General features: G+C 39.8%; 1 protein-coding gene across 3 annotated transcripts in view; it reads right to left on the reverse strand.

Moving 5' to 3' along the window:
• The window catches only part of LOC125844725 (MAP3K epsilon protein kinase 1-like), a 468,061-nt gene that overhangs the window by 105,966 nt on the left and 335,213 nt on the right, over positions 1-26,882 (reverse strand). The window lies entirely within an intron of this gene.

Below are 26,882 nucleotides of genomic sequence, written 5' to 3' on the forward strand. Positions count from 1 at the left end.
ATAAACCTAATATTTAACTACATATTTCAATATATTAAAACTCAATTTATAATATGATGACAACGTAATAAAATTCAAGATTAAAGCTACTGGTTTCGAAAATCAGTGGCAAAAACTCTAACCCAAATTTATCATATACTATAAGCCAAATTTATCATATCATCAGTTAGTAATTGGATAACCATTAATCCATCAACCAATTCATTATCTCCTTCACTTTCTCAAAATCCAAACTGCCAGCACATCCGCTAACACCACTTTCAATTCTCATCTAACCATGAAATATTATTATATAATATTTAACCCCCTACTATTAAATAAGGACATTGAAGATTCAAAGCAATACTTCGATGTCAGTCTTTCTTGTTAAACGGCGCATGTAAAGTTTCTCGCCTACTTGTCTTTCTTCTTTCTTTTACAAATTATTTCTTTACCCTAATTATTAAACATGACTAACTATAAAAGTGGTAAAAGCGGTCCACTATTAATTTTAATGTTATTTTCTTTAACCACCAACTAAATTAATTATTAAAATTACCCCATTAGTTATCTTTCGTGCATATCAGCCTCACTCTCCCAAGTGGACTCTTCAACCACCGATTCTTTCACTGAACCTTGATAGATGCAATCTCCTCTGACCTCAACTTGTGGACCTCCCTATCTAGAATAGCTACAGGTTCCTCCTCATAAGACAGATTCTCATCAAGCAGGACTGAATCCCAACGAATAATGTAGTTTCCATCACCATAATATTTTTTTAGCATAGACACATGAAATACCGGGTGCACTCCTGACAACCTTGGAGGCTAGGCCAATTCATAGGCCACCTCCCCCACACGGTTAAGAACTTCAAATGGCCCAATATACCTCGAACCAAGCTTACCTCGCTTACCAAACCGTATCACACCCTTCATGGGTGAAACCTTCAACAAGACTTGCTCACCCTCCATAAACTCCAAGTCCCTGACCTTCCGATCTGCATACTCCCTCTGCCTGCTCTGAGCTGCTAGAAGCTTCTCCTGAATGTTCTCTAACGATTCCCTCAAAAAATTGGTACCCCAAGGTCTCACCTCAAATGCATCAAACCAACCAATGGGAGACCTACAACTCCTCCCATACAATGCCTCAAATAGGGCCATGCCAATACTCGAGTGATAGTTATTGTTGTATGAAAACTCTGCCAAGGGTAAGAAATGATCCCAATGACCACCAAAATCTATCACACACGCAGAAGCATATCCTCGAGCACTTGAATTGTTTGCTCAAACTATCGGTCTAAGGGTGAAATGCGGTACTAAGATCCACTCTAGTACCTAATTTAGCCTGCAAGGTCCTCCAAAAGTTAGAATTAAATTGCGTACATCTATCTGATATGATGGAGATTGAAAATCCATGCAATCGAACAATCACGCGAATATAAAGTGTTGCTAACTTCTCTGCATTATGAGTCACCTTGATCGGAATAAACTGAGCAGACTTAGTTAACCTATCAACAATTACCCATATAGAATCAAACTTACTCAATGTTCTTGGAAGACTAACCACAAAATCCATTGCAATTCTTTCCCACTCCTATTCAGGAATGGGCATTCTCTTAAGTGTCCCTACATGCCTCTGATGTTCATATTTTACATGCTGAAAATTTGGACATTGGGCAACAAATCAACAATGTCACGCTTCATTCTACTTCACCAATAATGCTGTCTCATATCACGATACATCTTGGTTGCACCAGGATGTATAGAATACCTCGAACTATGAGCCTCTGCAAGAATAATATTAGTCAAATAATCATCACGGGCACACATACCCGCCCCTTAATTCTCAATACGCCTTCCTCATCAATCACAACCTCTTTAGCCTTTCCTCGTAATATAATATCTCAAATTCGGCTAAGCTTCTCATCATCAAACTGCTTTCCTTTAATCTTGTCAAGAAAATAAGATCTTGCCTCCACACAGGCCAAGAATCCTCCTTTCATAATTACTTCCAGCCTCATAAGGTCATTAGCCAGAGTTTGAACCTCTCTAGCTAATGGGCGTCTAGAAGCCTGTAAGTGGGAAAAACTCCCCATGCTCCCTGCTTTTCTACTTAGGGCATCAACCACAATATTAGCTTTACCCGGTTGATATAGAATAGTAATGTCATAGTCTTTCAATAGTTTCATCTATCTTCTCTACCTTAAATTCAATTCCTTCTGAGTGAACACATTTTGTAAATTGCGATGATCTGTATACACTTCACACTTGACCCCATATAGATAAAGCCTCCACTGCTTCAATCCAAATACAACTGCAGCCAACTCCAAATCATGGGTCAGATAGTTACGTTCGTGCACTTTCAATTGCCTTGAAGCATAGGAAATTACATTCCTCTCCTGCATTAGCACTGCACCTAAACCAGAATAAGATGCATCACAATAAAAAATAAAATTCTTACCTTCCACAAGCAAGGCAAGAATCGGTGCAGTAGTCAACAAGGTCTTGAGTTTCAGGAAGCTCTCTTCACACTCATCCGACCATACAAAGGGAATTTCTTGGTCAAGTTGGTCAGTTGGGAATCAATGGAAGAAACTCCCTTAATGAACCGACGGTAGTAGCTAGCTAAACCAACAAAACTCCATACCTCCGAAACATTAGTAGGTCTTACCCAACTCTTCATAACTTCGATCTTAGTGGGATCCACCATCACTCCATCCTTAGAAACCACGTTCCCAAGAAGGACACTAAATCGAGCCAAAACTCACACTTGGAGAATTTGGCATAAAGCCTTTTCTCCCTTAACAACCCCAATACAGTTCTCAAATGCTCTTCATGTTCTTTTCTACTCTTGGAGTAGATCAATATATCATCAATAAATACAATAACGAAGAGATCCAAATATTCATGCTCATGAAAGTAGCAGGGGCATTCATACGCCCAAAATACATTACTAAGAACTCATAATATCCAAACCTTGTTCGAAAAACAGTCTTTGGCATATCCATTGCTCTTATTTTAGTTGATGATAACCTGACCTCAAATCAATTTTTGAGAAGACACAAGCACCCTGTAACTGATCAAACAAGCCATTAGTGCGAGAAATGGGGCACTTGTTCTTAATATTCACCTTATTCAACTGATTGTAGTCTATGGACATCCGAAAACTACCATCTTTCTTCTTCACAAATAAAACTGGAGCACCCCAAGGAGAGGCACTCGGTCTAATAAAACCTTTTACCTAACAACTCTTGAAGTTAGGCCTTCAACTCTCTCAACTCAGCCGGGGCCATTCTGTAAGGTGGAATGGAAATGGGGTGAGTCCCCGGCTCTAGGTCAATACAAAATTTAATATCCCTATCTGGTGTCATACCAGGCAGGTCTCCAGGAAAAACATCAACAAACTCACGAACTATCAAAACAGACTCGATCGAAGGCACTTTGGAAGTATCATCCCTGAGATGTGCCAAGAAAGCTGAACAACCCTTACTCACCAACCTCTTAGCACAAAGAAAAGAGATGATACGTACTGGGTCAGGAACATAGTCACCCTTCCGTACTAGCGGATCTATCCCAGGCTTGGCCAAAGTCACAGTCTTAGCATTACAATCTAAGATAGAAAAATTTGGAAAAAGCCAAGTCATACCTAGNAGAAAAGAGATGATACGAACTGGGTCAGGAACATAGTCACCCTTCCATACCAGCGGATCTATCCTAGGCTTGGCCAAAGTCACAGTCTTAGCATTACAATCTAAGATAGAAAAATTTGGAAAAAGCCAAGTCATACCTAGAATTACATCAAATTCAACCGTCTCCAGAATAATCAAATCTACATAAGTTTTGATCCCCACAAAAGTTATAAGGCAAGAACACCTTCTCAACTAACACAGACTCACCAACAGGAGTAGAGACACAATAGACATGTCAAGCAAGTCACAATGCAAATCAAGTCCATTAGATAATAAGGAAGATACATAAAAAAATGTGGATCCAGGATCAAACAATACAGAAGCCATGTGATCACAGACCAGAAGAGTACCTATGATAAAAGCATCAAATGCCTCTACCTTTGGCCTCATGGGGAAAGCATAACAATGGGCTTTATCACCTGTCTGTCTATTTCCCCTACTGGGATGCGCTCCAGTAGTTCCAATCTGCCCGCCACCCCGGCCAAATTGGTGACCACCATTACCTTGGCCACCACGTCCTCCAGAATGACGACCTCTACCATGACCACCCCTTCTTCTAATTGCTGGAGATCTATAACTATGATCACACCAAGCCCGACTCTACCTCAGATAGTATTTACCAATATGCCCAGCCTCACCACATCCATAGCAAGTTTTGGAGTCGAGAGTAGGTCTCTGTGAAGACGAAAAAGACTGAAGATAACCCCCAAACTCAGAAAAAGGTTGACTGGTCGGTGACGGACCCTCAGCTGAAACCTGTAATGAAGACTGAATAGGACGGGGTGGATAACCCCTAGAACTCTGCCCTCTGGAGTAAGAACCACTAAATGCACCTCCCTTATGGAACTTCTTAAGCATTGACACCTTGGTGAAGTCATTTGGCTTCACCCCCTCTACCTCTATCACAAAATCAACCACTTCTTAAAAAGATTTTGTAGGAGCATCTACCTATAAACCTGGAATCTGCAAATCTGACCTTAGTCCCTTCACAAAGCGGCGAATTCGCTCTTGCGGGCTGAAGTAAAGCCGAGTGGAATACCTGGATAATGCACGAAATTTGGCCTCATAGGTTGCAACCGACATCTTTCCTTGCTCTATGTTTAGGAACTTATCTCTCCTCATGTCCCTCAAAGTCCTGGTTATATACTTCTCCTCTGAAGAAGCTAAAGAATGCTGCCCAAGTCATAGGTGGTGCCTTTGCTTGTCACGACCCGATTCTACACCCCGAAAGCGACACGACGTACTCGACCCCGATGGGGTCTTATACAAGCCTCATAGCATTCATAACATAAGATACTTAGAAATAGTGCGGAATTTTAAAACTTTTCTTTATAAATCCAACAATAAAAAATATTAAAAGCAAGCGAAAGTCTATAGTCTCACATGACCATCTAAACAACATACTTGAAACAAAATAGGGTCACGACCCTTTACAATCGAACTCTTAACAATAGTCTATTACATGAAAAGAAAGGAAACATCAACTACTTGTCCTCGATCTATGAGGACATAACACTTAGTCTTGGGGAACTCAAATCCAAGCTTCACTAGAGAAAACCACTCAATTGCTGGAACCTACACTTGTAGTAACATAGAAGAATGGGTTGGCACAATTAAGTACTAAATATGATAGCCATGCAAAAACATGCTTAAAACAGACATTTTATTTGAAAGTCATAACATATGCCATTTTGATAAAACCTTCATAAACATAAGCATAAGAGGCATAAGACATAGCCAACATACAAGTCATTTAACCATATTAGGAACATAATCAACATATAACCCATTACCTTCACATTAAGCCTTCACCTAAAGTAAGCCTCAAGCTATACTTTGTGCAATGTATGAATAACGTCCCATACCACTATCCACACCAAGTACCACCTTAGGGTCACCAAAAGTGAACTTACCATTCAACCTTAGCATCCTTACACAATACTCATACATAAGAGACATAAACCTTTCATAAGTCATATCATCACATAAAGACCATCACCTAAGACAACCCCTAAGTCATATGTGTGCAATGTGCAAGTAGCATCCCATACTACTACTCACACTAAGTACTCCTTGAAGTCACCATAGGAAAGGTGCATTCATATACATTAAGTCATGATAAGGAAGTAACTCATAATACAATCCATGTATAGCATGCATCATCTAATTTAAGCATAAGTCACAATCTTCATTACATTAAGAGCACCTTCATTCATTAGACATTAGATCAACATTCTCATTAACATCATCATAAGAGCACATTCATTACACTTAACATTATAAAGGAATACACCACAACCTCTCTCAAAGCCTACTTGTGCAATGCATAGATGGCGTCCCATACCACCACCCACACTAAGTAGTGCATCCTTAAGAAGCCATAGTTCATTAACATTCTTTATGGGGGTAAGCCTTAACCGACATAGAGCATGTGAGAAATTCATGGAATCCCGGTGTCATCCTCACCGGATAAGGAATTCCTACTTGCCTAAGGTATGACCATTGTTTTTAGCTTAAGTGGATCCACTAGCTAGACCTATGTGGGCACATAGTTATGGTTAGGGAGATTACTACTAGACACCCCGCCTCAACTCACGGATGAGCATCCACCCCAATTCATATCCACTCAGTGCTTAGCATTATTCCCCATAGAGTACTTAACATTCATTATTATGGGATAAGAGATTGTTGCTAGATACCCCGCCTCAACTCATGGATGAGTATCCATCTCTAACCCAACATTCATTTATTGGAAAACTTATCGATTCAAAGATGAGAATAGCCTTTCACCTAAGAATCCCATATTGTGAGAAAGTCCTTTCAGAACAAGTCGTTATCATTCATTAGAGTACAATCGAGAATAGCCTTTCAATAAGTACTTCATCATTAACATAATCATAGAACTTCATTCATTATTCATTCATGAGTGTGTGTATGTTGGAATAACCTTTCACATATAGCCTCATCATTCATAAGTGTTAATAGAGAGATAACATTCAATCATAACACAATTACCTTCTAAACATAAGCATAATTCATTCATTTAGATCACACACATACTTCACATCATAATCATACTTAATCCTTCATGAAATTGCCCCTTAGGGCTATGAACCAACATCAATCCATAAATCCAAGATACTACAATAGAATAGGAAATTGACATGGTTCAATCACTTAATTCAATGTAAACATCAACAATTCAACATACTTGCATAATCAATCAACTCCAAATCACAAATCACAATTTAGGAAATTGGGGGAAAACATGGGTTCTAGGAAGAAATCATCTCAATTCATCTTTAAATCCACAATTCATTCATAATTCAATGCAATAATGCCTTTAAAAATTGTTTTGAATCGAACCCATGCATAGATTGAAAAGTAGGGTTTTGGGGTAAACTTTGAAGACTTGAAATCAACTTTGAAATTGGCTCCTTGAAATAAACTACGTCAAGGATGAAGACCACCATACCTTTAATGGAAGAATCCCACGAAAATCCCTTGAAAAACTTGAAGTCTTGACCTTGGAAGCTTGAAGTCTTCACCTCCAATGGAGGTTTCTAGAGAGAGAACTTTAGGAGCAGAGGGGAGGTTTGTATTTTGGGTTTTGAAATAATGAAGTCTAAAATATATTTTAATACTTTAAAAACCCTTAAAATACCATAAATAACTAATTAAAACCGTCCCCCAACCAAACTAGACTTAACATGAATTTACCAAACCACCCCCACATTGGCCGCACCTTGACAACTTTTGCAGGGGTGAACCACGACCACCAAACCACAGACCATGGTCTGGATCACGCCCTGTCTTGGTCAAGTGTGGTTTGGGGCTGTGGCTTGGACAAGAGGGACTTGACCCACGGAGGCCATCCACAGGGCGTGGATGGTCCTACGGGGCATGGTCCCCTTCCGCGGTTCACCAAATTTCGGGCAACCTTTTTGGTTTCAAGGGGTCTTAGGGGTTAGGCTTAGGGTCCTTCTCAAGGACCCCTAGGGTGGTCCTTGGGGAGTCATACCTTGACGTTTAACCCCTCAACCTAAGCTCGGGACTACATTATACCACCCTTAAACCACACAACAACTCCAAGACACACTAGTTAGGCTCTAGTTTAACTTATTTGTTTTACGGGTCGTTACATTGCTGGCCGACACTCAACATGAGACCGCCACCACATTTTGGCATCCCCCTGAAACTGGTATGTCACAAACTCAACACCAAATCGCTCCACTATGTCCATCTTATGTAGCAGCTCATCACAATCAATAAGGAAATCATAAGCATCTTCAGATTCTGTACCCTTGAAGACTGGAGGTTTCAACTTTAAGAACTTAATAAAGGGATCATGCTGGTCACTAGTCATTATAGGCCATGTAGTCAATTGGGGAAACGTGCCAATTTCCAAGGACACATACATGTGGGGAGCCACAACAACTGCATGTTGTACTCCTTGAACCTGAGTTGTTGGTGCAAAAAACGCTAGGGTGCCTGGCCCTGATCAGATAACCCGCTGAGATAAATAAGAACCTTATTGATCATCTCTGGAGTAGGCTGGGGTGGTGCTTCATTCTCATTAATCTTCCCATTCTCCCCCTCATCACCCTCTCTTGCTACCTTCTCAGCTGGTGGAGAGGTCACTGCTCTATCTCTAGTTGGACCAGTTACTTGTCCTCTACCTCTAGTGGGCCTTATCCTGCGACCTCTACCACGATCTCTCGCCACTGCTCCCCCTCGGGGTGTAGCCCCAATGGTTGGCTCAGGTGCACCCTTTCTTGCTGGTGTTGGTGTTGCCACAACTATTACTCTAGTTTTGACCATTTGCGAAATAGAGTGAAGAAGGTCAGTTACCAATTTGTATCACCTAGATACCAATTAGATTCAAGTAATAACAGGAAAGAAAGAAAGAAATGAGTTTTTCTAAAGTCCTAGAGCCTCTCGAAGAAAAGTAAAGACGTCCCTGTACTGTTTCGTAAAACTCTACTAAACTTGTCCTTGTGTGATGTGATCACCGAACCTAAAGCTCTAATACCAAGTTTGTCATGACCCAAAATGAGTCATGATTGGCACTTACACTTAACCTCCTAGGTGGGCGAACCAATTTTTCCAACCCAACTTATATCAATTGTTTAACTATGGATAACAACCATAATGCGGAAGCTCAAACTTATTAAAGTAACTAATAAAATAAACCTCTAAAGTCTAGTACATATTATCTCCAAAACTTGAAAGTCATCACATCAAGAAAATCTATTCTCAAAATACCAAGTCTAAGAGTATTAAAGAAATCAAAATAAATAAGTAGAATAGTCTATGTTCAAAATCCATCATCCATGAATGAGAGGATCCAACACGAGTTGAAAGGAAAAGCTCACCCTGAAATCGGATAAACTGGAGACTGGCTAGAACTGAGGGCGAGTCGAAGTCGATGGTATACTCGCTCACTCCACAAAAAGAAAACGAAGAAAACACAAGTAGGGGTTGTACAAGACAACATGTACTGAGTAGGTATCATCGGCCAACTCAAAATGGAAACTAATATTCAGTAAGTAATAGTGCAAAATCAATTATGGCACTTAGCAGGTGGCAAGCAACAACCAACATAAACAATTGATAACAACACCAAAGTAAGTATGTAATCAGTCAACAATATCAAGAACACACATGAGAACTCATGCGTCCACACCAAGCTCTTTTGGGAATAGGGTTCTTTAAGATTGGGTATATTAAGTTGTAAAACATGTTTTCCTTTAATTTTACCGTGTTGGAGCGTGACAACCGATCCAATAATATTGTGTCGGCTCATGACACCCAATCTAAATATATTGTGTCGAAATGGGACACCTGATGCAATCCAGATTGCCTCAAGACCTTTTGACTCATAGACAAGCTTGGGAACTATAATGGATTGAAGAGTTGTTCCCAAGGATGGAGGCTCTTGGGCTTGTATTAGTGGCAAACAAAGGTTCACATGTGTGGAAGATCGCTTGGGCGAACGAAGGGAGGACAATTGACAACACTGCTCTTTGGAAACATAAGATCAGTTGACGCGTCGCCCAATGACTTGGGTGATGACCCCCAAACTGCCTAATGTTCCAGGAGCAGGATCCATGCAGGAAACATCGCTAACCCAATGTGAGAGTCGCTAAGTGGATTGGGCGTGTCTGACTTAGCTCGCCCATTGGTCATTTCGGGTCACTTTTGGGCCTTTTTGTGTAATAATGTCCTAAAACTATAAATAGGCAGTTTAGGATCATTTTAGAGTTAGATTATTTATAATATTGAAAACTGAAAACTCATGTTAAGTGTTGAGAGCTTGGTTAAGCTTCTGTTGACTATTGTTTAGAAACATCGATTGCTTGGGAGTGCAGTGCCCTTGAGGTTGTTGTATGAGTTAGGTTCTATTATAGGATTAATGGATATCCTCATAGCATGACGGTTAGTAGAGAGGTTAACACTAAAAACATTGAACCGAGGCGATTCAAACTCAAGGAACAACCAAACATCCTCTATTATCATGGCAATTAAGCCCATAAATGGAGAACAAATAAGTTGGTTATTCTTCACATGAACAACATAACAACACCAACAAGGTGATACTTCTATGAGTTCAAATACTCTCAAACATTTCACTGGGATCAATATGATAAAAGGTCCACATAACTGGATCATACAAACAAGTATAAACCTCAATGATATCCCGATCCACATGCAAGACATCTTTAATACAACCAGTGGATTCATCATATGCAAAGAGATAGTAGAGGAAGGTATAAGCTTCACTTTCTCTTGGCAAATAGCTCTTACCCCAATACGATGCATAAACAACATGATCAAATTCAAAGCAAGGGTAAAGAAAGGGGTCTAGGAAACTATCCCTCCCCCTGCACAATGTAGTCCCTTCAAGTGGATGGTAAAACCTCAAGAAGAGCTTTCCTTCATAGGAAAAGACATCAACGATTTCACCCACATTATGCTTGCCATGTTGACCAAGCATCCCCACACAAATACAACAATTCAACTGACTACCGGGGTCAAATGGAAAGGAAATCTGTGAATTTGGATCAAGTGCACCTCCTTTTATCAGATTGGAACCCTTACCTTCCCAAAACATACTCCAGTCAACAGTGTGAGCATCATGATATGTAAACATGTAAACGAGAAAGGTATTACCTCAATACACTTCAGTCAAGGGGTTCCCAACTTTAGCCTCCACTCTAGATGCTAGAGGATCACAACTCACACGAAGCACTAGAACACACAATGAAGAAGTAATAGTTAAAACATAGGCATCCCTTTTCATCTTAACACTACCCTTCCTAATAAATGTACTATCATCTTCACATAAGATATTTCCATGTTGAGGAAGTGTTTCATTGAACCACAATGGATTCTCAAACAATTTAACAACATTTGTGAGAGTTCCACTTTTGGAAATTGTGTCATCACGCCATAACAGATTCTCAAACGATTTAACAACATTTTCATCAAACAAAAATGTCACATTAGAAGCATCATCCCAATTATGACAGGGAGTGAGATGAGCCATCTTTGAAAACACACTATAACCATTGAGCCCATCAATCATATCATCTAATCTAGGGATAGGATGACAATACCTTAAGATGATCTTTTTGATGGCCCACCAATCTACACATATGCGCCATGATCCACCTTTCTTTGGAACCAATTGAATCGGAACAACGCACAGACTTGTACTTTTCATCACATAGCCCTTGTTGAGGGGTTCCTCAACTTGCCTTTGTAGCTCTTCACTTTCTCCCGGATTACTTCGGTAAGCCAATTTGGTTGGCCAATGTGAGCCCGCACGAAGTCAATTTGGTGCTCAATACCCTGGAGAGAGGACTTTGTAGTCCCATTAAAAGTGCTTCATTAGAATCCTGCAAACGAAAGGAAATAAAATGGGGAAGGGAAGAATTAGAAAGGTTAGATTGCAACACATAATACCTAGGTGTGATAAAATTCAATGAACTTTGGGACTCCACCTCTTCCCTTATCTCTCCATGCTCAGCCAACAATATTTGTTATTTTCCTTTCAACTTCCTCCTTTCGGCCTTCGATCTCCATTGTCACGACCGGGGAGTACCCCCTAGATGTAACATGACGTACTTGACCCCGAAGGGGTCTCATACAAGCCTCTAGCATCATCATTACATAAGACATTAAAATAATGCGGAAGTTTAAAACTTTACAATCGAAGTCCAACTTCGCTTTTTATAAAAGAAAGTAATAGGAAAAATCTAGACTTTGTCTCATACCACCATCTAAAACATAGGAATACAAAGTTGGGGACTTAGACCTAATACATCAATAAAAGTCTCAACATGAGAAGTACAATAGAGCTAGAAAATAGAAAATTCCTCGAACTTGAGGACTCACCACTACTTGGAGAAAGCAATCCAAGTCTTCTTCAAAGGGAGAGTGAAAGTTAGCTAGTTGAAACCTACATTCATTAAGATGTAGAAGGAAGGAAAGGGGTTAGCACATAATATGTACTAAGTATGGAAACATGCATAAAAACCTTAAACATAATAAAAAGGACATTTTTGTTAGAACGTATGCATTTGTCAAGTTTAGAAACCAACACGCATTTACAATGCACAACATGAGTCATAATAACATTTATACTTATTACATGGAAATATAAACACCTCAACAACCCCTAAAGAACAATTGTGCAATGTATGGTTGACACCCCATAATACCAACCCTACTAAGTGTCCTCTTGAAGCTCCCTTGGTCATGTATATCACCTTTAAACCTCATTATAATCATTAGTCACCAATAAGGAAAATAATTATGAACATTACTTTGAATATAAGGAAGGTCATTCATAATAACTAACCATTCGAGGCACATGTATGCATTTGTATCTCATTACAATAATAAGGAATCATCCCACAACAACCTACCAAGTACACTTGTACAATGTGGGAGTGAAGTTCCATACCCCCACTCCTACTAAGTAACTTCACCAAGTGGTCATAACATAGTCCGTGTCTCATGCATTATCATTCATATAGGGAAAAATCGCATAACCGACATAGACCTAGTGAGCTACATGGAATCCGGTGTCGTGTAACCCCACACTGAATAAGGTGTCCTACTTGCCTAAGGTAGGACTAAGTGTATAGCGTCTAGGTGGATCCACTAGCTAAGTCCTATGTTGGCACATAGTTATGAGATAGGGAGATTGCTTCTAGAAACTCGCCCTATTGCATTGGCGGAGGAGCTTCCATCTCATGAGTATCATTTGGATGACCCACCCTATTGCATTGGCGGAGGGGCCTTTTCCTCATTGTCCATATGCGCTCGGTGCTTAGAATTAATTCCCAAATTAACATCATTAGTCTTTGAATTGTATTTACATGTATGAAGGCATGCCTTAACCTTCGTTCAATACAATCCATCAAAATGGCTCATAGATTCATTAGGGATGAGAATGTACTTTCAACCTTAGAATTAACATTAATAAGCGAGTAGAACTTTCACCTTACCTTGATAGTGCTTTCATGAGAACTAGAGTTTCAATCAACACAATAACATCATCATCATCCTAGACTATTCACGCATCATCAAGTGTAAAGATAAGAGAAGAACAACCTTTCATCAATACCATACTTTACACTTTAGTCATAGGAGGTTTACTTTATAAGTACACCAATAGGTTACATACAACTTTCATCATTATGTATAAATCCTAGTCAATTTACCCTTTTCAAGGTCATGAATCAAGTCTCACCAATTCACCCTAAAATACTATAATAGGCATGAATAAAAGAAGATTCTATAACTAGACCGACACAGATACAGTTCACAACAATCATCTAGCATCAATACTTCAATCAAACTTCATGAAATTGGGGTCATGGGGGTGTACCTGGGTTCATGGGAAATTTTACAATGAAAATCACCATTTAACATCAGATCATCCACAATATAATGCACTTAACATAATAAAAATCATTTTTGGGAAGAATCCATGGTTGGAATGGAAACCCTAGTTTTTGAACAATATTTCAATTTCGAAATCAAGAGTTGAAGGGCTTCATGGAGGAAGATGTTCCATGAATCAAAATCCGCATACCTTAATTGATGCTATCCCACGAAATTGGAGTGAAAAGCTTGGAGCTTGAACCCTAATCTTGAACTTCTTCTTGGTCCTTCGATGGAGTTTAGTGAGAGAATGTTTTGAGAGGGAAGTGGGTTTGTTTTTGAGTTGTGAGGGGTTAAAGACTTGTTTTAATACCAAAAAAATACTTTAATATGATTAGAATAACTAATTATAACCGTCCCAACCTTTAACAAATTAATTAGTGATTTACTAAACTACTCCTACATGGCCGCCTCAAAGCAGTTCACTGAAGCCCCCATTCACGAGTCCCCGTTCAGGGGGCGTGGTCCAAACCACAGACCGTACTGGTCACTCGTGGTTTTGGTCAGAGAGGGGTCATGAGAAGTCTTGGTGAGGAGACTAAGTCTCAACTCACGAGACCAATCCACGAGGCATGAATCAGTCCACGCTTCATATTTCCCACTCGTGGATTGGGACTGTGGCTAGGCAGTTTGGAGGGTCCTTGGTAGAAACCAAGTGTGGACTCACGACCCCCACCTACGGGGTGTGAGTCAACCAATGCCTCGGAGGTTGCCTCTTCGTGTATGAGGCTGTTTTGGACCTCCCCCTTGGGGGGTCCTAGGGGAATCGCGCATTAACGTTTAGGCACTGAAACCCTAGTACTAAGTTAGGTACGTTATTTAGGACCTTAACCTTAAGTTTAGACTTCATTAGGCTACTAGACTACATGTTAGGCTCTATCTTAGGTCTTTTGAAATACGGGGTGTTACATTTTCTCCCCCTTGGGAACATTCGTCCTCGAATGTCGACCAAGACACCAAAAGTAAGTTAGGAACACTAGACTAGCAACCCTTCATGCATGAAACTTTAAAACGTGCCAAAGCTAAAATGCAATAATCACATCATGCACCTTTTCAAAGGAGGATACTTCAACTCCTTTTTCACTACATGGCCAAAGCAATACAAGAGAGTATGAACTACTTCTACTAACTCAATATGCAAGCAACTCATTAATTCACATAAGCATGGGAGGAACTAACTTCTCCAAATCAAGTAAGCTCAATCACAACAAAATAGAGCCAATGAGTCATCTCATAAACACATCATTAAGCACGTTCATCATTTCATCTCATGCAGTCAAAAATGCAATCATCATATAAAATGCAAACCAACATGAGGAACATAAATGTCATGACAACTCAATATATATTAAAACATGAATTCTCACAAGAACATGTACAATATAAGGAAATCAGGGAAAATTCATACAACTCACATGCCTCCCAAAACACTAAACTTAGGAGGAGTTAATTACCACAAGCTTGAATAGGAGTAGAAGGAAAAAGATGAGGGTAACGGGACATCATGTCGGCCTCGACCTCCCATGTAGCACCCTCAAGTAAGTGATTCCTCCATAGAACCTTAACGGAAGCTACTTTCTTATTTCACAACTTCTTCACTTGCCGGTCTAGAATCTCAATCGGGACTTCTTCATAAGAAAAGTTCTCATCGACTCCTAAACCTTCTAAGGGAAGGATGGAAGCCGGATCACCAATACATCTTTTGAGCATAGAAACATGAAACACCGGGTGAACCGAATCCAACTCATTTGGCAAGTCCACCTCATAAGCAACTTTCCCCATACATTTCAAGATTTGGTATGGGCCCACATACCGGGGACTAAGTTTTCCCTTCTTGCCAAACCTCATCACCCCTTTCATAGGCGAGATTTTCAAGTAGACCCAATCACCGACCTCAAATTCAAGATCCTTTCTTCTATTGTCGGCATGGACTTTTGCCGACTTTGGGCCGTCTTCAACCTTTCCCTAATGAGTCAAACTTTCTCAATGGCATCATAGACTAGTTCGGGACCAATTAGAGCAAACTCACCTACCTCAAACCACCCAATCGGAGAGCTACACCTTTTTCCATATAGTGTTTCAAATGGAGCCATGGCAATGCTAGAGTGATAACTATTGTTGTAGGTAAATTCTATCAAAGGAAGATAATCGTCCCAATTACCCTTGAAATCGATCGCACTCGCCCTCAACATGTCCTCTAAGGTTTTAATGGTCCGTTCCGCTTGACCATTCGTTTGAGGGTGGAAAGCGGTACTAAGTTTAACATTTGTACCAACCCCTTGTTCGAATGCTTTCCAAAAATGTGAAGTAAATTGAGCACCTCTATTCGATATGATAGACAAAGAAACCCATGCAACTTCACTACCTCTTTGATGTACAGTTTAGCATAGTCTTCCTCCGAAAAAGTAACCTTGACAGGAATGAAGTTGGCTGATTTAGTCATCCTATCAATAATGACCCAAATAGAATCGTGTTGCCTTCGCGTACGAGGCAACCCCACAACAAAATCCATATTCACCTCCTCTCACTTCCACGTGGGAATATTCATTTCTTGGAGCAAACCTCCCAGTTTCTTGTGCTCGGCCTTGACTTGTTGACAATTTGGACATTTGGCCACAAAACCCGCTATATCCTTCTTCATACCGTTCCACCAATAGACTTCTCGTATGTCACGGTACATCTTGGTGGCTCCCGAATGAATGGAGTACCGTGAACCATGAGCCTCTTCTAATATTTTCTCTCTCAAACCATCAACATCCGTAACACACAACCTACTACCTTGGTACCAAAGAACCCCATCTCCCCATTGGGAGAAAACCTCAATGGACTTATTGAAAACCGATTCTTTTAATTCCATCAAAATAGGATCAAGATGTTTCTTAGACTTTACATCAACCACAAAGGATGATTTAGAACTATGGTGAACCATGAATCCACCCTTGGCGGAATCCACAAGTTGGACACCTAGACGAGCCAACTTATGTACATCACGAACCAATTCCTTCTTTTCACCTTCTAGATGAGCCACACTACCCATGGACATTCTACTTAAGGCATCTGCAACTACATTGGCTTTGCCGGGCTGATAGAGGACACTCATGTCATAATCCTTCAAAAGTTCTAACCATCTTCTTTTTCGGAGATTCAAATCCTTTTGGCTAAACGCATATTGAAGACTCTTGTGGTCGGTAAACACGTCTACGTGTACCCCATAGAGATAGTGTCTCCATATTTTGAAAGCAAACACCACCGCCGCTAGTTCGAGATCATGAGTTGGATAATTCTTTTCATGAATCTTGAGTTTTCTTGAAGCATAAGCAATCACCTTACCATGTTGCATAAGAACACATCCCAAACCCACTCGAGACGCGTCACAATATACTACAAACCCATTGGTACCCTCTGGTAAGGTCAACATTGGAGCGGATGTAAGCCTATCCTTCAATTCTTGGAAGCTCTTCTCACAAGCCTCCGTCCACTCAAATTTGGACTTCTTTTAGGTTAAGGCCGTTAAAGGAGAAGCGATAAAGGAGAAACCCTCAACAAACCTTTGATAGTAACCAGCCAAACCCAAAAAGCTTCGGATGTCGGTGGGACTTATGGTCTTGGCTAACTTTTAACCGCGTCTATTTTCTTAGGATCAACTTCTATACCCTTGCTTGACACTATGACCTAGAAACGTGACCGACCTTAGCCAAAATTTGCATTTGCTAAATTTGGCATACAATTGTTGGTCCTTAAGGACTTGCAAAACCATTCTCAAATGTTTCATGTGATCTCCTTCACTTTTAGGGTAGATCAAGATATCGTCAATAAAAACGATAAGAAATGAATCTAGATATTGTCTAAACACCCTATTCATAAGGTCCATGAAGGCCGCCGGGGAGTTGGTCAACCCAAAAGACATGACTAGGAATTTACAGTGACCATATCTTGTTCGGAAGGCCATCTTAGGAATGTCTACATCCCTCACCTTAAGTTGGTGGTAGCCCGACCTTAGGTCAATCTTCAAAAAGTAACTCTATCCTTGTAGTTGGTCAAACAAATCATCAATTCTAGGGAGAGGGTACTTGTTCTTTATAGTGACCTTGTTCAATTGGCGGTAATCGATAGACATCCTAAGGGACCCATCTTTCTTCTTCACAAACAAAATCGGGGCACCCCATGTAGATATGCTTGGTTGTATAAAACCCTTGTCTAGCAAATCTTTGAGTTGTGCCTTTAACTCTTTTAATTCGGCCGGAGCCATCTGATAAGGGGAAATTGATATGGGTTAAGTATCCGGCAAAAGATCAATACCGAAGTCTATTTCCCGTTAAGGAGGAATTCTGGGCAAGTCATCGGGAAAGACTTCCGAAAACTCCCTCACTACGGGAACCGACTCTAAAGGAGGAGTCTCAGATTCAAAGTCCTTAACTCTTACAATATGATAGATACAACCCTTATAAATCATTTTACAAGCCTTTATACATGAAATGTATTGAACTCTAGGGATTGAATTTCCCCCCTTCCATTCTAAAATGGACTCATTTGGAAATTGAAACTTTACTACTCGAGTTCTACAATCAATGGAAGCAAAACAAGCATGAAGCCAATCCATCCCCAAAATGACATCAAAGTCCAACATATCTAATTCAACCAAATCTACCAAAGTGACTCTATGAGACATTGAGATAGGACATCTCATATAAACTCTTTTATCTACAACCGAATCACCTACTGGGGTAGACACAAAAATGTTCTTTTAATTCTTTGGGAGGTACCTCAAATTTCATTGCCACAAAAGGAGTAACAAAAGATAAAGTGGCACCGGGGTCTAATAATGCATAAACATCAACTGAAAATACTAGCAACATACCGGTAACAACGTCCGGGGACCCCTCTTGATCACATCTAGATTGGAGAGCATAGGCGCGATTCTTCTTGGGAGCATCAGCATTAGGACCACTTGGTGTAGCTTGGTTACCCTCTGTTTCTTTGGCCGCACGAGTTGGACAATCTTTTAATTGATGCCCATTTTTGCCACATCCATAGCACACGCCCATTCCGGTAAGACATTTCCCCTCATGTCTCTTACCATACTAGGCACATGTAGGTCTACCCATGGAAAGTCCACCCCTATTGCCTCTTTGAGGCTTAGGGTTATTCACCCTATCTTTGTTGGGTCTTGGAGCATTGGAGGATCCTTGGTTGGAAAACCTCTTCTTAAACCTTGGTCCACTTTGACCCTCAAACTTACCCTCAGAAGAATTTCCATCGTTAGGCCTTGGCCTCTTCACCTCTCTACTCTTCTTTCTAAGCCTTAATTCCTCAACTCTATGAGCATAGACCATTAGCCTTGAGATATCCATGTTGTCATGGAGCATTGCCGCTCGACACTCTTCTTCAATAGCATTGGACACACTGGTGGCAAAATGACTCATTTCATCTATAGGGTTAGACACTAAAGAGGTGGCATATTTGGACAACTTAGTGAATTTCAAGGAGTATTGTTGGACACTCATTCCCCCTTAACGGAGGTTGATGAACTCCTTAACCTTGGCTTCCCTCTTCTCATGGGGAAAGAACCTATCAAGGAACGCCTTCTTGAACACTTCCCAACTTATGGGATCCACTCTTATAGCCCTATTATCCTTCCATTGAGTAAACCATACTTGAGACACATCTTTCAATTGATACCCCGCTAGTTTGGCTTTCTCAATAGAAGTCACTCCCATAGCATCCACTATCTTGTAGACCTCTTCCAAAAACTGTTATGGGTCTTCATTCACCTTGGAACCCAAAAAAATAGGAGGATTCATCCTAGTAAAATCTCTTAACCTTGAAGCCATGGTGCTTGCATTAGGATTAGTGCGGGGCCCATCTTCCCTATTTGCATGGGTCGTCATAGCTTGAGCTTGAGTTGTCACGGCCTGTGCTTGCGCCGTCATGAATTGAGTCAATGTTTGGAGAGCCGCCCTTATCTCCACATTAGTCATAGCTCCTTCATAATTAGGAACTTGAGGAACTTGAGGACCTTGGGGAGGAACTCCGTCATCATTCACGATCTCCTCTACCCTTCTTCTTAAGTTTGCCCTTCTTGTATTCATTTTCCTATAATCACAAGAGAAGGGTTAGAAGAAAGGATTTCATAGGAAACGAACTCTAAGCACGACTAAAGAGTAATGAAATAAGAGAATGATCCTAAGTATCTTATAGCCTCTTATTCATTAGTATGGCGCGCTTCACACTCATGAACAAGACTCTACTAGATGTAGTGCATGAGACATCAACCTAAATATTATTCCTAAAACCTTATGCTCTGATACCACGTTTTTCACGACCTGGGAGTACCCCTAGACGTAACATGGCGTACTTGACCCCGAATGGGTTTCTTACAGGCCTCTAGAATCATCATTACATAAGACATTGAAATAATGTGGAAATTTAAAACTTTACAATCGAAGTCCAACTTCGCTTTTTATAAAAGAAAGTAATAGGAAAAATCTAGACTTTGTCTCATACCACCATCTAAAACATAGGAATACAAAGTTTGGGACTTAGACCTAATACATCAATAAAAGTCTCAACATGAGAAGTACAATAGAGCTAGAAAATAGAAAATTCCTCGAACTTGAGGACTCACCACTACTTGGAGAAAGCAATCCAAGTCTTCTTCAAAGGGAGAGTGAAAGTTAGCTAGTTGAAACCTACATTCATTAAGATGTAGAAGGAAGGAAAGGGGTTAGCACATAATATGTACTAAGTATGGAAACATGCATAAAAACCTTATATATGATAAAAATGACATTTTTGTTAGAAAATATGCATTTGTCATGTTTAGAAATCGACACGCATTTACAATGCACAACACGAGTCATAATCCCATTTATACTTATTACATGGAAATATAAACACCTTAGCAACCCCTAAGGAACAATTTTGCAATGTATGGTTGGCATCCCATAATACTAACCCTACTAAGTGTCCTCTTGAAGCTCCCTTGGTCATGCATATCACCTTTAAACCTCATTATAATCATTAGTCACCAATGAAGAAAAGAATTATGAACATTACTTTGAATATAAGGAAGGTCATTCATAATAACTAACCATTCAAGGCACATGTATGCATTTGTATCTCATTACAATAATAAGGAACCATCCCACAACAACCTACCAAGTACACTTGTGCAATGTGGGAGTGAAGTCCCATACCTCCACTCCTACTAAGTAGCCTCACCAAGTGGTCATAGCATAGTCTGTGTCTCATCCATTATCATTCATATAGGGAAGAATCACATAACCGACATAGACCACGTGAGCTACATGGAATCCGGTGTCGTGTAACCCCACACCGAAGAAGGTGTCCTACTTGCCTAAGGTAGGACTAAGTGTATAGCGTATAGGTGGATCCACTAGCTAAGTCCTATGTTGGCACATAGTTATGGGATAGGGAGATTGCTTCTAGAAACTCGCCCTATTACATTGGCGGAGGAGCTTCCATCTCATGAATATCACTTGGATGCCCCGCCCTATTGCATTGGCGGAGGGGCCTTTTCCTCATTGTCCATATGCGCTCGGTGCTTAGAATTAATTCCCAAATTAACATCATTAGTCTTTGAATGGTATTTACCTGTATGAAGGCATGCTCTATCCTTCGTTCAATACAATCCATCAAAATGGCTCATAGATTCATTAGGGATGAGAATGTACTTTCAACCTTAGAATTAACATTAATAAGTGAGTAGAAGTTTCACCTTACCTTGATAGTGCTTTCATGAGAACTAGATTTTCAATCAACACAATAACATCATCATCATCCTAGACTATTCAAGCATCATCAAGTGTAAAGATAAGAGAAGAACAATCTTTTATCAATACCATGCTTTACACTTTAGTCATAGGAGGTTTACTTTCTAAGTGCACCAATAGGTTACATACAACTTTCAACATTATGTATAAACCCTAAAATACTACAATAGGCATGAATAAAAGAAGATTCTATAACTAGACTGACATAGATACATTTCACAACAATCATCTTGCATCAATACTTTAATCAAACTTCATGAAATTGGGGTCATGGGGGTGTACCTGGGTTCATGGGGAATTTTACAATGAAAATCACCAGTTAACATCAGATCATCCACAATATAATGCAATTAACATAATAAAAATCATTTTTAGGAAGAACCCATGGTTGGAATAGAGACCCTAGTTTTTGAACAATATTTCAATTTCGAAATCAAAAGTTGAAGGGCTTCATGGAGGAAGATGTTCCATGAATCAAAATCCCCATACCTTAATTGATGCTATCCCATGAAATTGGAGTGAAAATCTTGGAGCTTGAACCCTAATCTTGAGCTTCTTCTTGGTCCTTCAATGGAGTTTAGAGAGAGAATGTTTTGAGAGGGAAGTGGGTTTCTGTTTGAGGTGTGAGGGGTTAAAAATTTGTTTTAATACAAAAAAAATACTTTAATATAGTTAGAATAACTAATTATAACCATCCCAACCTTTAAACAAATTAAGTAGTGATTTACTAAACTACCCCTACATGGCCGCTTCAAAGCAGTCCACTCAAGCCCCTATTCAAGAGTCCACGTCCACGGGGCGTGGTCCAAACCATGGAACGTACTGGTCACTCATGGTTTTGGTCAGAGAGGGGTCATGAGAGGCCTTGGTGAGGAGACTAAGTCTCAACTCACGAGACCAATCCACGAGGTGTGAATCAGTCCACGCTCCGTACTGCACACTCGTGGATTGGGACTGTGGCTAGGCAGTTTGGAGGGTCCTTGGTAGAAACTAAGTGTGGACTCACGACTCCCATCTATTGGGCGTGAGTCAACCAACCTCTCGTAGTTTTCTCTTCGTGGATGAGGCTGTTTTGGACAGCTTTTTGGACCTCCCCCTTGGGGGGTCCTAGGGAAATCACGCATTAACGTTTAGGCACTAGAACCCTAGTACTAAGTTAGGTACGTTATTTAGGACCTTAACCTTACGTTTAGACTTCATTAGGCTACTAGGCTACATGTTAGGCTCTAGCTTAGGTCTTTAGGTGTTACATCCCTATGTCCCTCCTCCTTCTTCCTTTTATTCCTCAATTCACCCATCTTTTGATACATTTCCATGACTTGAGATGGTGATATAAGATGAATGACATATTTATATCCATTCGACACAAGTGAATAGGTGTTGCTTCTCCCATCATGTTTTGTCGAATGAACATGTTGCCAAGGTGTTTAGAGTAGTACATGACAAACGTGCATTGGGATCACATCACATAGGACCGCATCTTGGTATTTCCCAATTCGAAACTTGATCAACACTTGTCTGTCAACTCTCAGTTCTTCACACTCATTCAACCATTGAAGTTTGTAAGGCTTAGCAAGCTTAGTGGTAGGAAGCCTCAAGAAATCCACTAGAGCGGTGCTAGCAACATTTGCACAACTTCCACTGTCAATGATCAAAGAACATACATTACCCTGGATGAGGCATTTAGAGTGGAAAATATTCTCTCTTTGACTTTGGTTACTCATGGCCTTTCTAGTCATAGTTCGCCTTACAACATATGTTGGTAGGGCGAACTCTCCTTCTTTGGGCCAAGACTCATCCTCCACAGTGTTCCTTCTATATTCCATCGTGGACAAAACTTCTTGCCAATCAGTCATAATTTCGGGTGTGATAGTAGGAGAAATAGTGTGGTCGTGCCCACTTGTGGAAACACAAAAAGTAGCTTTGGGTGTGGAGTTGGTAGAGTTGACTCGACCTTCCACTTTTTTTATTATCTCATCTATTCTCGACATACTACCCTTCATGGTGGTCAAGTGACCTTTTATGTTCTCCATTGTTCGATTCACATTAGTAAGCGCCCCTATAATAGATTCCAAGGTAACCTTCCCCTTCGGTGGGCGGGTTTCACTCCTGGTTGCGATGGTACTGAACAATTAAGACAACTCAGCAAAACAGGAAACAACATTAATGTTAGTAAAATGAACTCACAATCACTCGTGTTTATACACCTTCGATTGCCTCTTAAATTGGTGCGGCTAATGTTGAAGATTGTTTATACTCGGTTGATCACAAGGTGTCAATTTCTACTCTTGGCCGAAATGGATTCTTATTTTAAAGAAAAGACGAATGACTTGATTAAAGCAAAACGAACTTGAATCAAGAAGTTAACTACGAAGTAAAACGAATAAAAGCACGAAAATAAAAGGCACTAACAAAGAAGTGAATTCAAGAACCAATAGTCAACAACTACAACAATTACAAGTTGAAAGTCAGTTTAGGAATCTTGAGAATGATTGAGATTCAAAAGAAAAGAAACTAAGAATTAGAACCTAACATTAGGAGCATAAAATGAGTTTCCGATCCCCAAATGACCTGTTTTCTTCGCCAAAAGTGAAGTTCAGCTCGCCAACTTGAAGATGAGGTCACCAAACTTTGCAATCTTCCAAGGAAACTCAGTGTGTGGAGGGAAGTTCGGTGGTGCACCGACTGGACTTGGCGAGCCAAGTTAGCTCGCCCAAAGTTCCAATGTTCGAGGGCTAACTCGGCGACCAACCTGCCCAAAGGGCGGGGCGCCGAATGGGCTAGGCAAGCAAAGTCGAGCTCGCCTAATACTCCTGCCCCTGCTCCTGAAGAACTCTGAATTTGGACTCCTGTGGTCCCCCTTGCACTTTTTCACTAAGTATTTATCCCTTTTTGGTAAATTCCCTCTTTTACAAACATTTATCCACTTTCTCTTTTTTCTCTTTTGGAATCAAACTCCATCTTTTTGAATCTTCTTCCCTTTGAAGATTTGGGTGTTCTTCAAGAACTTCATGAATAAGATGAAGATCCAAAAATTAAACCTCAAGATTTTAGCTCGGAATTTCACGAAAATTGAGATACAAGCTCTCCTTGGTATAGGGAACAACACTCAATACCTTTTAACTTTCAATTCCTTGCCAAAATTTACAGATTTCGAAACCCATTTGTGTCTTCTTCAAGCTTCTTCAACCTCCAATGGTGGTTTCTTCAATAGTGAACCAAAACCCTTCTAATCTCTGCCCTAGACTCAAATAAGGTTAGGGAAAACTAATTTAACCTTGGTAACTCCAAAGAAGACTCAAATCAACAAGACCCATTTTGGAAATTCTTCAAAAACATTTTGAGCATTTTTTTTGTAACAACGCAAGACTAGAATCGTTGGAACGAATCTAAACTTGGCTCTGATACCAAATGCTGTAATTTCTAAAAGGGAATCACAATAAAATGCGAAAATTGAAATACGAAAAGTAAAGATAACTAGATAGACACACAAAGAGAAAACAAAAAGCAACCAAAGGGTATATTAAACCCAATGACCTCAATCCGTTAATCCTACAATAACACCTAACTCTTACAATGACCTTAAGGGCATTGAACTCCCAAGAAACCAACGTTTCTAAACAATAGTCAACATAATCTTAACCAAGCTCTCAACACTCAACATGAGTTTTCAGTTTTCAATATTCAAAATAATCTAACTCTAAAATGACCCTAAACTGCCTATTTATAGTTTTAGGACATTATTATACAAAAAGGCCCAAAAGTGACCCGAAATGACCAATGGGCGAGTTAAGTCGGGCTCGCCCAATCCACTTGGCGACTCGCCCATTGGGTTAGTGATGGTTCCGACATGGATCCTGCTCCTGGCACGTTCTGGAACAGTAGGCGGTTTGCGGGCCATCACCCAAGTCATTGGGCGACGCGCCAACTGATCTTCTGCTCTACAAAGGGCAGTGTTGTCAACTGTCCTCCCTTCGTTCGCCCAAGCGATCTTCCACGCATGTGAACCTTTGTTTTCCACCAATACAAGCCCAAGAGCCTCCATCCTTGGGAACAACTCTTCAATCCATTTGAGTTCCCAAGCTTGTCTATGAGTCAAGGTCTTGAGGCAATCTGGATTGCATCAACACCCGATCCAATAATATCGTGCCGGCTCGTGGCACTTGATCCAAATATATCTCGTTAATTTATCATTCGTTATCACCGTTTTTCACTTCATTAACAATATTTCATCACGTCTTCTTTTTTCAAGGCATCACTTTGATCGAGAAAATTCATGATTATGGATCGCACAGTCTTGGGATCTCAGACCAATCACAACAATACGTAAATTATCCAAACCACAACAACCAAGAACATAGAAAAATTCACAATATCACTCAATGATTATCAATCACTATTAAGAGTCTATCTATCATAATAGAATAAACCATAACCTACCTCCACCGAAGAGTGAAAGTCAAGCAAGCTACTTCTCCAATACTTTTCCTTTCCTGAATGCCTCCGAACGTTTTCAATCTATGCAGTATGCAATATCAATAAGCAAACGAGTTCCTAGACACCCATATTACTATATATTTAGCATAGACTCAAAACCCACCCAAATCTATAATCAAATTCTTAAATTTCGATACCAACTAATAATCAAGTCTCATATGTTCCTAATTTTTCAAGCCTAGAGTTAAGTCTTAATTCATCCAAATAATATAACTCTAATGAATTTCATATAATACAATATGCTTATAATATTTAAGTACATATCTCAATATATTAAAACTCAATTTATAATATGATGACAACGTAATAAAATTCAAGATTAAAGTCATTGGTTTTGTAAATCAGTGGCAACAACTCTAATCCAAATTTATCATATACTATAAGCCAAATTTATCATATCATCAACCAATGATTGGCTTACCATTAATCGATCAACCAATTCATTATCACCCTCACTTTCTTATTCAAAATCCAAACTACCAACACATCCGCTAACACCCACTTTCAATTCTTATCTAACCATGAAATGTTATTATATAATATTTAACCCCCTACTATTAAATATGGACATTGAAGATTCAAAGCATTACCTCGATGTCGGTCTTCCTCGTTAGACGCCACAGGTAAAGTTTCTCGCCTACTTTTCTTTCTTCTCTCTTTTACAGATTATTTCTTTACCCTAATTATTATACATGACCAATTATAAAAGTGGTAAAAGTGGCCCACTATTAATTTTTATGTTATTTTCTTTAACCACCAACTAAATTAATTATTAAAATTACCCCATTAGTTATATAATTATAGTTATGAATAGTCCATAATACCATTTAGAATCTATTGAAAGAGCCTTTTATGAAAAAAAATCTCTAGTACTCAAAATGACCTAATGGGTCGTTACAAATACTCAATCTCTGTTGAAGTGAATTTGATTGAATTGCGATTTTTTGTGTTTGGGAAGAAGATTTTGA

This window comes from Solanum stenotomum, chromosome 11 (genome assembly GCF_019186545.1).
Source record: "Solanum stenotomum isolate F172 chromosome 11, ASM1918654v1, whole genome shotgun sequence".
Classification (NCBI taxonomy): domain Eukaryota; kingdom Viridiplantae; phylum Streptophyta; class Magnoliopsida; order Solanales; family Solanaceae; genus Solanum; species Solanum stenotomum.